The following is a 12,705-nucleotide window of genomic DNA, read 5'->3' as shown; positions in this document are numbered from 1 at the left end:
GCGCACGCCGCCGGGTGATCGCAGACAGGCAGGCAGGCAGGCAGCTGAAAAACACCCCCTCTGGGGTCCTTGGGTCCTTCCTGGGTCTGTTGTCGCGCAGGCCGGGAGCTCCCGTGCAGGCCAGGAGCTCGCGCGCACGCCGCCGGGTGATCGCAGACAGGCAGGCAGGCAGGCAGCTGAAAAAAAAAAGGGTCCTTATGCTTTTGAGTCAGGTGGCAGCATCACTGAGCTAAATCCCTGGCCCCAAAATAAATTTTTTAACAGTACTCCTCTCCTTTCTTTCATCCCACTTGTACGAGGGAATATTTTAGGGAATTTCCATTAGGAAATTCCTCTCTTTTTATAGTGTGCTTATATGATTATTCCCTAAGAATATTGAACATTATCACTAAATATACTAATGGACATTTTAGAGGTAGAACACACAGACAGATACACATGTTTTTGACAATGAGGTGAATGTTTTATACTTCAGGGAGAATGTTTTTCTACTATTATTTTTACCAAGGTAGGCTTTTGGAGAATTTTGGATTTTTCTCTCCTTCCCTTCCATCTCTGTAACCATAGATATTTATCCTTTACCTGTTCCACAGTAGATTGCTGTTAGTTTTTAATTCACTGAATCTCTACTGGTTGAGCTTCATTGCTTCAGGACAACAGTTGGAGGCAGCTATCGCCTCATGAAGGAGTGTCACTGTACTCACCCATGTAACAACAGAGGGAGCTAGTCACACTTCATGGTCCTTCTCCTTAAATCTGAGAAGCTAAAATCTATACTGGATTTGCTGCCTAGGGTTGCTGTAATTCAGAAATATTACGATCTCTGAATGCCTTAAAACCGTAGAAAATTATCTCAAAGTTCTGGAGACTAGAAGTCCAAAATCAAAGCATCCGCGGGACCATACTCTCTGAAACCTGTAGGAAAGTCGCCTTCCTTGCTTCATCGACCTTGCTGGTGCTCATCATCCTCTTTGATATTCTTTGACTGGTAGATGCAATTTGTCTACATCCATTTCTGCTTCTGTCAATCACTTGGCCTCCTCTTCCTGTGTGCCTCTTCTCCTCTTTCTAAGAATCCCATACTACTGGATGAAGGGCCCGCATTGCTCCCGTGCAACCTCTTTTTAACTAATTACATCTGCAAAGACCCTATTTCCAAGTCAGGTCACATTAGGAGGTACTAAAAGTTAGGACCAAGACATATTTGTGAGGTGATGCATTTTACTCCGCGGAATGCTCAAATGCTTATTCCACCTAAAATAAAATTTCAAGTAATTCCAGTTCAAACAAATGTAACATTGTTGTCAAATACAGGTAAGGAAAAGAGAATTAAGGGAACACTGAAACATCTGGTATTTATTGAGCACGTAACATACCTACCATGTATCAGATAATCTATGTTCATTGAGTTCATAATTGAAGTGAAAGATATAGGTTATTATACATATTTATAAACAAGTAGAGAGGCATTTTCTCACGTTAAACACAGTCAAATGCTCAGAAGTAAACACAAAGACCTCGGCTCGAAATGAAGTTTCAAAACCTGTGCACCTAAATACATGTAGTTGCTTCTGAGAAAAGTAGTTCAATTTAGTCTATTTACTCCTGTGTAACATATAGTTCTAGCAGTCATATTCATTTTATATTCAATCTACCAGAGATTAGGCATTCTAAAATCAGTGAAAATGATCATTAAAAACCTAACAAAGGTAAAACAATGAATAGAGAAAAATAGGAAAGGTAAAAGCTTGTTATCTTCTAGGATCCATTGGCATAGAGAATGTGCTAATTTATGCATTACAGTACAATAATGATCTATAATAATCTATGTTCAGTGCAATCGTGTTAAGGTATAGAGAAACACTGAGACTCTGATTGGGTTATTCTATTCATTAAAGCAGACAGACAACACATTTAAGACTTTTGTTCAAAATTCTGCAAAACTACTAAAAATAACACTCAAACTGCTCACCAAGCCTAATAATCTACAGTAATATAGTTAGTGAACATTTGGGCAGATTTTAGTTAGGAAGTATGGATGAGTGATTCTTAGTATTTCAAAACAGAGAAAAATACTCGGTTGAAACAATCACAGATAATTCAAGAACTCTAATGGCCAGGAGAATTTGGCCCCTCCTTAACACTTGGAAACAAAACTAGCTTCACCAGGCTTCAGGGTTCTATGAATCTAGTGATGGAGTCCTAGCAGCTCTCCCTTCTGTGGTGGTTCATACGGTAGGCCACAGTCAGAGCTGATCCTGTAGCTTTGGAGCCCAGTGTGGACCAGAAACTGACTAGCAGTGCAATCTTCCAGTTGGTCAGATTGTACATTTCTTAAGAGAGATATTACAATCTTTAATGTCTCCAAGGATTTAGCCAGCACCATAAATGGGTTAAAGGGGTCAGGTGTGAGATATTATTTGGAGATAAATTGGTACACAAAGTCCACTTCCAAAATCATTCTATTTCATATTTTCTCTGTAATTTGCCCTTGTTGAATCTGGAATTGAATTACACTTTTTAGTTTGGAATTTAATTCAGATCTAGACACTCTAATTCATGGTATTGTCATGTAGCATCAACCCATCCTGCTCCAGAACCCACATTGCCTTGGCTTTATATGGCTTCTGCATGCGATCTTTTCCTTTAATCTACCTTGGTGCAATGGCCTTGATATTCTGGGAGTGAGAGAATATCACTAGTATAATGTTAGCTAAAAGATCCTTTTAAAGAACACTGATGCTGTGAACTATTCCTAGAAAATAGAATCTTGTGATCAAACACTTTTTAGAAAAAAAAATATATCACTCTCAAATAGTCACAATATATTTTCACATACTGAAATTTCTGAAAAATCTTTTACTCAATAAAATAGTTGAATTTTTACTACTACTCTGTGTTACAGAATTTCACACTGCCCTTAGAATTATATCACATGGAACTTAATCTTCTAATGAACAAGCTCTGGGAAATACTAAATTAGAAACATTGCCTCTTATGGAACTATATTAAATCGAACAAGTGTGAAAAGAAGAATTATGCAAAGAATTTAGATACTATTTTAAATGTTAAAGGCATGACACTTGCTCTTGAGTTTCCACATATGGAGGGAATGCCCATCTACAACGTCACACTTCGTTCCTCCAATAAATGCTGGTGGGGGGCATTGCTTTGGCTTCTTTTCCCACACAAATATTTGTGTCTTCCCCAGAAGGAAGAGTAACTTCTCTGATTTTGCCACGTCCTAGGTATTATGGGTCAATAACTCTGATGTCCAAATCTTGAAACAGGCCATTGTTTCTTTCCCTTGGACTGACTGTATGTAAGAGATGGTGACTCTTTCACTTTCCTCCATGTTAGATACATGCTAGGGCAGAGCTTCTGTCCTTGACAAGAAGGAAATTCTGCCTCTTCCCTAGTCCAGCTTTACTTGGGTGGTGCCTATGTTTAACAATACTGCTGAGTGGACTGACATCTTTCCTCATTTGCTTGAATTCTTTATGTATTTACTCAGTTGGTCATTACTTAGAGGTATAAAGGAGAGGCCACCAGCGGTAGATTATAGGTAGCATCTTCTCCCACAGGTTTCAGCATTATAAACAAAATAAACAATCAAGTCTACTGATCGATTGCCAAGGAGCATCAAGACCTCCTTGGACAGAGTGAGACAGCAAGAGATGGAGAAAAGGCAAGGGGAAGAGGAAGAATGATGTTTATATTAGAGGCCATGTTATTTCTTTAGGTTCTTTTTAAAAATTCAAAAATCAGTTTTAAAAGAGCTTTTGCATCTCAGACTATAAAGCTGTTCTATTTCTAATTTTGATAATATTTGATGTGTACCTCAAATGTTGATATTAGACTAATATGAAAATGCCTGTTAGTGCTCAAAAATCCAGGACAAAGGCCATTTCCACTAAGCTCAATAGAAAGTAATAAATAATTCTGAAATATTGTTTTAAAAATAAAAATATGAAATATTATAACTTGTCAAGACTCGAAGTCTGTGTTAGGTAATTTTTGCCCACCTAACAGGTTTAACAAAGACTTTTGCCTCTGGCCTGATATTTCAGCAGCTTGGAGAGGTCTTTTCTTGTCCACTGAGCCTTACTCATCAAGTCATCAGCCCCATTCTTTCAAAATCTTTTACTCCATGTCAGTGCATCTTACTGGTAGCAACTCTGTTTCATCAGTATGGTGACCAAGACTCTCTGCCCTGCCCTTTGTATTTGAATTACCTGGAATTATGATAGATCATGGATTCCTGGTAATTCTATGGAAGCGCTACTACAGCTAATCTCACTACTAGATAACAGCATCTTTAATGTGAATACAGAGTGCCTTTTGTGAAAGACAATTGCTGCAAAACAATGAGATCTTGGGGTATGGTCTAGAATGCCAGGAATATATAGGCTACTAGCAGCTGCTCACTACTTCAAAAATGATCTTTAGAAGTGAAACTCAAAATCCTTTTTAATGCACTTTGTCATGACTTTAAATACTATCCCTGTAGTCTTTCCCTTGGTAGAAGAAAAACTTACATATATGAGCTATATTATCCTATAGTTGGATATCCCATTTGTAATTTTAAAATACCATATTAATATTCTAATAGGAGCTTGCATCACATATTGCTGTTGCCGCAAATGACATTTTAAAAGTATAGGATTTTATTATCTCCATTAAGCTCCTATTGTTAAAGCACTGACATAAAATCAGAATAACTTAGTTTGCATTGTTAGAGAGGAAAGGAAATACATTAAGATTTAGATGCACAGTCACTAAAAATTATGTTCATAGAATGGAAGTTCACTCTGTCCTCTTGTTTATCTGAAACTCCTTCGCCAGTTCTAGAAATGTCTGAGAAACAGGAATCATGTGCTTGGGAAGAAAACCAGAGCCTCCACAGCTTGTCCTTTTCACCTGCTAAGATGCTTTATTGACGCAGCATGTGATGAGGCAGTAATGTTTATGAAGCTCCCTATTAAAGTAACTACATTCTGAAAGCAAAGAACATCATCTTTTGAGCATCCCACTTTAAAGACTGTCCTGCTCACATTTAACCAACGTGGCAGCAACACTGATGCCCGTCGAGAGTGATGAAACTCGGTGCTCAGTTTGAATTCTAGCCCTGGCAGACAAATTGGGGATCATAAACCCCCGTACGCAGCAACGGCTTTCCAGCTCATCAGGAGGCACCCAAGACTAGCAACAGAGAAAGAGGAGATGGGGTGAAATCACCTTTTTGTAATCCACAAACCTTTCTGAGGCCCTTACAAGGGTTTTGAGTTCATTTCTGCCAGTATCAGCAATGGTGAAGTTCACCTTCACTAAAATCTAATTCCAGCACTAACTGGCAGGCCAGCGCTAGTGAAAATAACATTCCGGTTCCTTCCATGACCTTAGTCCCGACATGATAACGGGAGCCCTCAACAACTCATTTCTAGCTTGGAATTCTTGATGGCTTATTTAGTTTGACTGACTGTCGGAGATTGCCATTATGAATACAGTTGCTAGAGAAGGGCTGCCATGGTGCTGTTTGGCTTTTAAAGGGGTCAGGATTTTGTAAGATCTCAAATAACACTTAAGGCTTAATGTCTGCAAACAATGCAGCATTTAACATTTACTATGCATGAAGAGGATCATAGTTCATCATTTATTATTCAAAAATTATGTAAAATATTTTCATGATGGAATATGAAGAATGTGTTCCAAATATTCATGTATATAAACAACACATAATAAATTTACTTTAAAACTTCAATATGTAATCAAAGAAGTATTTGGAGTTCTGTGGAAGAGAGCTAAATTTAAATACTTCAAAATTCAGACATTTAATTGCCTATCTTTCAAGTGAGTTAGACTGAGCCCCAGCACTCTCCAACAAAGAGAACATTTATTTCTTTATCCCAGAGAGAAGCATTTCTAACGTTGAAGAAACATTGGTGGCTAGTTTGTCACAATTTAAACACATAAATTTTTCAATTCAAAAACAGATTGCCTGCTCCATTTTTCTCATTTTACATGTTTCAGCAGCATGTTTTAGTTTCTTCTAAAAGGAAAGTGATTATTGGTTCCTAGAGTCTGTCAGAATGTAAACCACTGTAGTTCAAGTAGACTGTGAGTAGGGAGGCTGATGTGATTTGTTTTCCTCATTTGTAATTCTAATCTAAAACTCTCTCAAACAGGAAAATAGATTTCAATAAGAACCAAATGACTTGGGTTAGAACGAGCATGGATTCAATGACAATGTTCTATTAATATAATGTATCAATAATATAAACATTTAGCTACTGATTTTGTGGTGAGACATCTGTTTTGTGACGAGTCCCTTCAATGAGTTTAAATGCTACCGTTTTGAGAGAGAGCCTACAAATAAGAATCTCAAGTCCCTTTATAGACTTGATCCATTTATTTTAGAAATGAATCATTCTCAAATTATTATTTTAATTATGCATAACACTTAATAGTACATCCTGCAAAAGTGATAAATTCTTCATAATATTTAACCTCATTATGACTCACATTAAATCTTTCTAGGAAGGGGTGACAACTTAGTTTCATATGTGAAGAGCAAAAATTGTGAGTTAATGAAGTCACTTCTCTGTCCAATTTTACCTACGTTTTTTCCTCTGTAGCTGTTTGTCTTTACTTCGTATTAGTTCTCGTAGCATTGTACAGTATAAAACATTCCTGTGCTTAACAAATATTGACTTAGTACCAACCATACATAACTATATTGTTGGATGGTGTTGTATTTAGCAGGATTTGGCAAGGGAACAGATTAAATACAGGACACATAAAATAAGATTATTTTATGACAATTACCCAAATAGTCAAATGGGAAGGACTGCAAGAAAGATTAACCACACGCTAGAAGCTCAAGGAGTCCAGCTGAGGGCCTGGATTCCAGCAATTTTCCGCACAGGTCCAGCTAAAGGCTTAGAGTCCAAGGCAGTGTCCTCCACAAGTCCAGCCAGTGGCAACACAGTCACCTATAGGTGGATAGGAAAAAGGATATTTGCATATGTCAGCTTTGGATATATTTGGGTAATTTTATTTTATAAACATGGTTAAAACTATTACTTAAGGAGCATATACCATGTTTAGACTTAGCAGTTCAGTTTGTTCCTAAATTGCATTTATAAGGTTTGAATTATTTGTTGCCATTGACTTTAATTAAACTCATTAGGGCCTCACATGTATTGCACTTGTTAGGGGATAAAACAAGTTTAAAAATGAGCTAAGTGACTTAATACAAGCTCTCCCAGCCAGTATCCTTAATAAGCCATCCTGAACTACATCTCAGATAGTAATGTGATCCCAGTACTTGACCTTGGCCAATGTTTTCTATGCTAAAAAAAAGTGTTCATCTTCCTTATTCTTCAATGAAGTGTGCACTTTGTTCAAGAGAATGCTTTTGGTGACTTGGTTTGAATGGAAGTGCAGGCAAAATCATTTTCATATTATTTCCTTTATGCAGAATGGGCTCTCAACTAAAGTATGGAGAGGAAAAATGATATCAGCTAATTGGGTTCTTCTCAGTCTGTGTCACTAAGATATCCAAACATTCAGTTAGGATGGGAAATGGACAGACAAATGCTCAGACAGCAGTATGCCACACATTCCAGTGTCTGGATCCACCCTGCTGGCTGACTGCATGTCCTGGGCTCCTTTGGGTTTTCCTTTTTGTGCAGATAATGCTATTGGAATAATTTTTTAAATCCCCAGGTTGGGATTCTTTGATGATCCAAGTTTTCAAGTTGTAGGTATTACTTTTTTTTTAATTTAAAATTTTACCTATTCATTTAATATTCTAGGTTTATCATTTCACAAATGGGAAAACAAAGACCTGGAAAGCTGGAAGAATTACCCAAGGTCATCTGGATGAGGAGTGACAGATGTGATCTCAAAATCTTTTACCCTGCCTTGTTCCTCTCCCTGTGAATAAGTAGGTGAGAATCCAAGTACTCTCGTGCCCACAGTCAAACAGTACCAAGTATAAACTCCACAAGTCCCTATCCCTTCCTCTTTGAGAAGGTGGGCCAGAGAAGAGAGGAGGCAACATTACATTGAATATTTCTTTGTAGGTTCCAAAGCTCATTTTCTCAAAGAAAACTATCTTGCACATTTATTCTTACATTTATTCAACAACTATCTGTAACTTTTCCATATTTCCTGATCTCTTGTTTTTTAGCTATCCAATTTTCTCTCCCATCCTATTCATCCAATCTCAGATCCTATAATTCACTTTGTTCTACAAGACATTAATGATGTCTTATTTAATTTTTCTATGGAAAAATGAGAAACGTGATGGCATGAGAGCAAGGCATAGAAACATTATGTGTATTTATATATAATATATATGGCATATATATGATATAATTTATGATAGAATATTTAATATTTAATGATCATCACTTTCCATGACTTTCCTTGGTATAAACTCTGATCATCTCCCTTTTTCCTCAAAATCATCAGGCCATATATTTATCTTACAGATTCTGAGTGTGAATATGAGGTCATTATTTTGCACCCTGTTTTGCAAGAGTGGTCAGGGAAAATAGCAAATGAGAGTCAAAGGTTCTTAAAAGAAAAAAGAAAGGGGTGTATGTGTGCCTGGGTCCACACAAGAGGAGTAAAGACATGAGATTAATTACCAGAAAGACATGCTAATGGGTGACTCTGAAAAAAAAAAAAAAAGACAAAGGCAAAGGATGTGGTGAGGAGAAATTTTCTTGACCAAAGTCTTAAATATACCAGTCTGTACAGGATCCTGCAATACCTTAGAACTAAGATAAGTTCTACTCTTGTTGCCTGTTATAGGCATATATTAGATTTCCAAAATCAGAATTTGGCATTTTAAGCATACTTTCTCATAGTTTTCTCCAAAATTGTTAAATTCTTTATGACTGTGTATACAGTACATCAAGTTAATAACAGATTACACAAACTTTGTTTCTGTGGGAATATGTGTTTTGAATTCTTCATAGTGAATAAATGAAGTGGGTTTTCGAACACAGATCATTCCTAATGTGGAGAAAGACTACATTAGATTATAGTATCAACTATACTTGTATGTAGATATCTTGCCTATCTATTCAATTAGCATGAATATCATGACATAAAAGATCTGTGGAGGTCTAATCAATAAAGGCAAGTTGATATTTAACAGATTCAAGCCTCTGGTAAAAATTGGACTTTGTTTCTTTAGTACAAAAAAAAAAAAGGTAAACAGAAGTGAGGTTTGTTAAATGCTTACAGCTTTCAGTTTTTATACTAAATGCTTTATATATCTTAGTTTCTCACCAAAGAAGTGTATTGGGTGTGCCTTACTGTTGTCATTTATATATTAAAGAAGGAGCTCCATGTAAGAAATCTGCAAAGGTTGAAGTGTGTATTCCTTTCTAAATTTGGTTTGTTTATTTGATTTTCTTCACTGAATAAGTGAAGTATTCTAGCAGCTCTTCCTGGAACAAATCTGCCAGGAAAGAATCAAATGCAATGATCAATTAAACACAGTAAAAGCAACATGATTTACTCATTACATTACCTTATATAACTAGGAACAAAGCTGTAAGAATTTTTTATATTAGCATTGTTTCCTGCAGCTGGAATTGACAACTAAAGTAAAAACAAAAAAATTAAAATATTTAAAAATATCCAGACTTTATTACATTTTTATTTTAATATTTAGTGACATTCAAACAAGGTTTTAAAGGCACTCCATTGAGATCAAAAGAAGAAACCTTTCTTTTTTTTTTCCTCATTGAGTTTATTGGTACATTGTAGGTATACAGTACAGTTACATTCATTATTGGGATCTTGTACCTTTACATGACAGGTCTTGGTTCTCATTTTTTCCCCTTTTCCCTGCCCTCCCTTGACCCCCTCCTCCCCTCCCCATTTACAAACACTTCATTAGGAAACTTTTAACTGGGCCAACAGAATATATGAAGGTACCCCTTCCCCCCTCCTTATTTACAAAGATTTTGCTTCCATTTTTTCCTTTAAAAATATGTATGAAGGTACAAATAAGAAAATGAGTAAGGCCGAGATAATGCACCTTAGCAGATCTCCTGCACAACCATATGTGCAATAGCACGTTTCCATGTTCACATTCATCAAGGCTTCCAAACCCTAGAATCCCACACCCTATTTTCCTAGTGGTTCTCTTCATTTCATTCCCTGAGAATGGCATATATTGCTTGGGACCCTTCCCTATTCCTTCCAAGAACTCCTTATCCAGCTAAAAATCCTCATCATTCAGGAAGTTTCTCATTTCAAGTTTTAGGTCAGAGAGAAAACTGTTTTATTTAAGGGATCTTATTTGCTTTTCTAGATGGGAGCTCTGAAAGTATCGTCTAAAATCAAGCATCTGGAAATGCAATTTTAGATGCATCATTAGAACAAATAGAGCTCCTATCATTTTATGGTGAATTTACCTACCCCACTGCATTAATCTAAGAAAAACATCTTCTTACTTTCTATTTTGTGCGTGCATTCTCCCACACACTTGCCACCCAGTGTGACAGTTCATTTAGTGTTCTCCTTTGAATAAAACGTTCTTGGCTAAGAGAAGAACTCAAAACACAAAAGAGAGTTTATATTTTTCACCAATGAAACTTAATATCTTAAGTCTGTTAGACTTGCTAATACATGCTAATTTCCCTCTGATTTGACAGTCCTCTTACCTGCAAAGTGCTTTTCATTTATTTGGTAATATATACATGGTTTATACCTTTTGCACTAGAGAATTCTGACACTAATACGGTATTTTGCATTTTTTCTGTTTGAAAGTTTAGAGCAGAATTCAGCAGTATGTGAAATTATTAATCTAATAATTTGAAAACAGAGGAGAGATGCCTTTTCTCTTTCTGCCATATCTTTATTTATTATTCAGTCACAGTTGGTGTTGACAGCAAGGCGTCTTTGCTTTTGTGGGGTGTAGGTGGATAGTAGGGGTAGAACTCAGAGCCTCTTACAGGGCACAGGAGCATTCCATCACCAGTCTGTCAGCCAGTGTGACTCCCGTGAATTTGTTTACCCTTTTCACTTTTTGTACTCTTGGACCAAAGTGGTCCAAAGTGCCATTATACCCTAAGTGTCATTCCTGGAAATAATGACTGATTGGTACACTTGAAAATGATGCTACAAGTCTTGAAACAGCAGCCAATTCAATATAAATTAGACTAATTTGTCTAGATGTCACTTCAATGTATATAGAATCAAGGTATTTTAGTAGAAAGCTTTAATAACAAATGGATACAACATAGAAGAGGTAAAGTTTAGTTCTCAATAAGTACACGTGGTCACTTTCAAATATATTATGTCAAACATTGGTTTGTATTTATTTATTTTTTCTCATTGAGTTTATTGTTACATTTTAGGTATACAGTACAGTTACATTCATCATTGGGATCTTGTACCTTTACATAACAGGTCTTGGTTTCATTTTTTCCCCTTATCCCTGCCCTCCCTTCATCCCTCCTCCCTTCCCTATTTAGAAATACTTTATTTCCATTTTTTAATTTTCTCATTTTTTTCCTTTTCCCTTATTACCTTTCCCCTACTCTTCCCACTTCCCTTACACCTTTAATAACAAAGCTCTTTTCTTCCTATTTCACATTGTCAGTTATATCATTAGGATCTTATGCACTATTATAGCTTTTCACACCAGAGAAACTATTTGGTATTTATACATTTTGTATTTCTAATTTTATTTAAAAATTTCACTTTGAAACCTTGTGATACACAATTTTATAAACAATTTAGATGTTTGGGAACTAGAATGTAAAAATTTTTTAAATTGAATATCCATATCCTCAAATTTTAAATAAAACACTTTATTTTAATTGTGACAATGTTCTCATAGTTTATAGATTGTTGCTCATTATGTGTGAGTACAGCGATAATTATTAGGGAATTTTTTACATTTCTCATTCATACATCTCATTCTTCATCAAGGTTAGATGCAATTGTTTTTTCTTTTGGTGTCCTTGCTTAGTTTCTTCAGTGTTCTACAAAAATATTTGGTTTGAAGTAAGGTTACAGACAAAATATCCCATCAGTCTTGTGCCTCCATTGGTCAGATGTGTCAAATTTTGACATTGCTGTGAAGTCAAAATAAAGAGAAAGAGGTGGACTCGTATTAAGCACTCACTATATATTAGGTGTTTCCCTTGCAGTCTTATTTAACTTTCATATGCTATGGTGTGAATGTTATTTTCTCAGTTTTAAAAATGAGGCAAATTTACATTAAGAAATTCAGTTAGGGCTAGCATTTTCTTAGCTAGCATTTTTTGAGTCAAGTTTCTTTTCTCCAATCATTTCCTATCTGTAATACACTGTGTTTGTTTTGAATGATTCCTTGCTTTCTGAATTATGAAACTGTGTGGTACAAAGGAGCCATTATTTATTCTACCTAATTTCTTGTCACTTAGTTTCTTCTCTCTCCGTCATTTTAGACAGACTCAGACTCCAGTATTTACTTTATACTTAAGTTTGCCCTGAAAAATATTGCGATTTGAATGGCTTACATTGCAGGAAATATTATAGTTCCATATACATTTCATGTTGAACTAAGTAGAGATGCTTGGGATAATATTTAAAAACATGGACTGTAGAATAATATTGTTGGAAAGGAACTTAGAAATAATTTTCATCTCCTGAATCTATATTTATTACTGTGCCCAGACTGACACCTTT

The sequence above is a fragment of the Fukomys damarensis genome, unplaced genomic scaffold, assembly GCF_012274545.1.
Source record: "Fukomys damarensis isolate Sample0158 unplaced genomic scaffold, DMR_v1.0_HiC HiC_scaffold_26, whole genome shotgun sequence".
Lineage (NCBI taxonomy): Eukaryota > Metazoa > Chordata > Mammalia > Rodentia > Bathyergidae > Fukomys > Fukomys damarensis.
The sequence above is the reverse complement of the archived record's forward strand: the minus strand, read 5'-3'. Positions refer to the sequence as shown.